The following is a 4,532-nucleotide window of genomic DNA, read 5'->3' on the forward strand; positions in this document are numbered from 1 at the left end:
GTGTAAAGGAGGTTTGCGTGGGCACCTGGGGAGACGTGAAAATAAAGAAGATGGTACCTTATTTTGCTTAGGTGTTGATTCCCCTGCCCAGCCTCAGAGACACATGTTTGAGCCCTATAGAGAGGCTAACGGCATAAGCTGATGGATCTGGTTGCCAGCAGAGGTGTAATAGCATGGGAGGGGAGCAGTCCCCTGATACTTCAATCATTTGCAATTTCAGTGATATAAAGAGCCTATACTCTTGACACAGATGTTCTTATGTGGTGAAAAATTATGCAAAACTTGGAAATAAGGCAGAAGGATGTTCTTTCCATGTCACATTGGAGCATTGTCTAAGAGGCCTGCCTAAAGATTATTTAATTCTCTACAGAAATGTGTTTTGTTTGACTTACTATTTACTATTGATTATAGCCAAGTCTCTGTGAAGTCTCTGTTAACTTGCAGAGGTCTGTTTGTAAAGATGCAAATGCTTCTGTCAAGTAGAAAAGATGGCCTCAAAGGTAACGGTTGTATTTCCCTATAGAACATTAACCAGTGCTGTATCTAAATCTAACTTAGTAGTCTTATTTTAGAATTATTTCTTTGAGTGCCTATATGCACTTTCTTTCAAATTCTCCTTTGAACCAACTTACCATACTGCTGTTTCCTCATTAGTGAGTTAAATAAAATATTTATAGGGGCTTATTTTATATTTTGTACAAGTCATATTTTTAAGTTTCTAAAAATTATACTTTGCCAGTGGACACTGGTAGCTATGACAAAAGTGAGACACTCTTTATGTGTTTAATTGAGCAGTGGACACTGGTAGCTATGACAAAAGTGAGACACTCTTTATGTGTTTAATTGAGCAGTGGATATCAATGAGAGGGCTGAGGCAAATGAGGAGAACGGCAGGTGCCTTAGAGTAACTATAGCGCTGAAAGATAGGTTCACGAGGACGTTAGAAATACCTCTTGGGAACTCCCAGACATGACTTGGTGAAACAAATATTTTACCTAAATTTCCTGGTTTCGTCTTGATTGTGACGGCAAAAGGAAATCAGAAGAGGGAAGCTGCCCAAGTTCCACTGTGCTGTTATTTCAAAACCTTTTCATGAAAACTTCTAATTGGATATCTTTTTGCCAACTCGAACTCAACAGGTCTAAAACTGAACTTATTTTTCCTCTGAAACTTACTTCTACCATTTTCCCTACCTCTTGAATGGCACCTCTGCTCACCCAGTCCTTCAAGCCAGAAACTGAAAAGTCATCCTGGGCTTCTCCAGATTCTACATATAATCAGTATGGCCAACCTAAATAAAGAGGTAAACTGAGGCAAGATTGAATTACCAGATATTGAGTTTATTCGGGAATAACAGAGTAATCGCAATTCAAGAAACGCAAACTGTAGCAAGCTACAGGTGAGTCCCTTGAGGGTTTGGGGTGGGCTGCATTCATGAGCAAGGAGTGCAAAGGGGGGGAAGTCTAGACAGAGACCAAGCAGCAAGTTCACTGGCTTGAGGATGGGGCTAGATATTCATTGGTCAGGAGATAAGTCTCGGTCTTCTGTAAGTCAGGCATTTATGGGAAATCAGTCTCTTGGTTAAATTTCGTTCTTCTGAGGGCGCATGCGAGATTCTCCATTTCCTATCCTCCGGTTCCATTTTATGTTGAAATCCTTTCACAGTACCCAAGTCTTAGCTAATTCTATCTCATAAACATTTTCCGCTTCCTCTTCTATCTTCCTGTTACTGTTTTCTCAATTCAGTTCTCTCGCTTGACGAGCCTCCTCACCTGACTCAGGTTCCACCCTTCTTATCACTCATCCTGCCAGTCTAGTTTATACAATGTTGCGAGGTTTGTCTCATTAAAAAAAAATTATAATCATGTTACTCCTGTGATTAAAACCCTTAAAGGGAAGCAGTGTAGAAGCAGAGTTGATGCAACTTGATGACCGAGTGAGTTAAACAATCCAGGGTGTGAAAAAAATCTTCAACATTTTTTACTGCCTATGGGGTAAAGTCCAGATCAGGCTCTTAGCGCTAAGGCAATTTGTATCCTAGTCTCAACCTACTTTATCAGCCTCATCTTCAGGCCATCTCTAACAAATACCCTATACTGTGATTACACTGCACTTCTCACCATGCTCTTCATGCTTCCTTGCCTTTGTGCTCGCTGTTTCCTTTGTCCTAAATGACCTCATCTCTCTTCTCTGCTAGGTATATTCCTATTCACTTGTCAAACTCCTCCAGGTGGAACTCAGTGTTTCCTTAAATTTTGTACCATAGATGCCTTAATCCTGATGCTGGTAGCCCGTGACCAGCTTGCCTGTCAACTGGCAGTCACATCTTCTTGATGACCTCCTCCACCATGTGACAACTAAAGGCAATATCTGACCCTAGACAGGATCCTGTACTTGTGGGGTGGGGATGGGGGGGAATACTGTAAAAGACATTATTAGGTCAACTGCTAAAATTGGAATATGGGATGATAGATTAAAGTATTTTATCATGGGACTTCCCTGGAGGTCCAGTGGTTAGGACTCCGCGCTTCCAGGGCAGGGGGCACAGGTTCGATCCCTGGCTGGTCAGGGAGCTAAGATCCCGCAACCCGCACGGAGTAGCCAAAAATAATGATAACAATAATCAAGTATTGTATCAATGTAAATTTCTGAAGTTCATAACTGGATTATGGTTAAAGTAAGAGAATATTACCATATTCTTCAGAAATATGCACTGAAGTATTTAGGGGTGAAGGCCAATGATATATAATTCTCTCAAATAGTTCAGGAGAAAAAATAGATAGACAGATAGATAGGTGGAACATGCACATGATAAAGCACATGGGGTTAAAAGTTAACAATAAGTGAATCTGGGGTAAAGGTGTTGGAGGAGGTCATCAAGAGGATGTGACTGCCAGTTGACCTTAGGGCTGGACCCAGCAATGGGAGGCTCCTCACCCCTCCCCTGTCCTTGCTTGGAATGTACATTCCGCCCACCACTCCCATAGCCAGAGGTGATTCAAGGCCAGAGCCCTGAGAGAGCTAGGTGTTGAGACTACCTGGACTGAATAAGTGACTGAACCCAATTTAGGCCTCTATGTAAACTTTTAAGATGCTGGCAAGCGGGTGCGGAGATGGACTTGTCTTGCGACCACCCAAGACAAGCCTCCTATGTAAGTTCCCTTGCTTATTAAACTTCCACCAACCAGTCTGGGGTGGTCTGCCTCTTCTTTGGTCTCTCCTTGCCCTCTGAGTACAGGGGGCCGGTTTCAGATTTCACCTGGGGAACTCCTGAGGTTTCGAATCAACAAAAGGGTTTATAGGTGTTCTTTACACTATTCTTATTCTAGCACTCTTGCTGTAAGTTTGAAATTATCTCCAAATAAAAAGTTAAAAAAAACCAATAATACCTTTATCAGAGTACTTACATTATTATATTGTGATTGTGGCTCCACTAGTCTGTGAGCAATCACAGATATGAACTATGATTCATCATTGCCAGGGAGGACAAATAGTAGGTATGCTATGCATGTTTGTTGATTGACCATAAGCGTTAGCAAATGAATGCCCCGCAAATGGTGTACTGATGAGGGTTATCTCCTGGGTGATGTGTTCCATAGAGGTTCAAGCAAGTTAAGAAATCTCTTCTGGTGCTCATATCAAAAGCATTTATAGGTTTCTTGATGTTATCGCCTCTTGCCTTCAGGGGTTGGCTTGATATTACAGGCATACTTCTGCAAAGGATACATATGGATTCCTCAGTTCTGAATACTTAAGCCTTTCCTAAAGTAAAGCCCAAACAATGTTGTGCAGGCTGTGTTGAAATTTACCATTTCCTGTTATTTCTATAATTGATCAGACACCCTGAAAAATATGTGAACATTCCCATACCATCTTCACAAAAAGGTATGATTGTAAGCCCCGAAGAGGCCACATCATTCACAGAGGTAACTGTCCAATGCCTGCTCCATTACATCTGCCTCTAATTGAAAGAATGACTCATCAGTATTCCATGATGGTTAATTGTTTTTAGTACTGCTTTTGATTGTCAAGGAACCATAACTCAACCATTCATTAAATAAAAAAAAAATTGTTGAGTATCTACTATTTGAGGGATATTGTCCTGGTCACTGAGGATATAGCAGTGAACAAAAGAGTGTCCTGGTGTCATGGACTTTACAGTCCGGTAGGGAAGACAGGCATTAGGCAAGTAAGCACATCAGAGATTACCCTTGTAAAACTCAACATTTCAAAAAATATATAATACATTCCTGGGCATAAGGCTCAATGTTCCTGGAAATTATTTCTTTAGAAGTTTGAGTGTATACATTTAGTGGTTTCACAAAATTATCAGTTAGAGAGTCTATATATCTCTTTCTTGAATTGAAAATTAGTGCTGTTAACTTATCAATTAATAGAAGTAATGGAATTAATTATTGAGGAATTTTCTCAGTAGTATATGAATGAGCCTGTGTCAGTGGGAATAGATGGCACACTTAAATTTTTTGAAAGAATCATTTAATAAAGCAACTATTTACTAAATTTAGGTAGGG

The sequence above is a fragment of the Lagenorhynchus albirostris genome, chromosome X, assembly GCF_949774975.1.
Source record: "Lagenorhynchus albirostris chromosome X, mLagAlb1.1, whole genome shotgun sequence".
Classification (NCBI taxonomy): Eukaryota; Metazoa; Chordata; class Mammalia; order Artiodactyla; family Delphinidae; genus Lagenorhynchus; species Lagenorhynchus albirostris.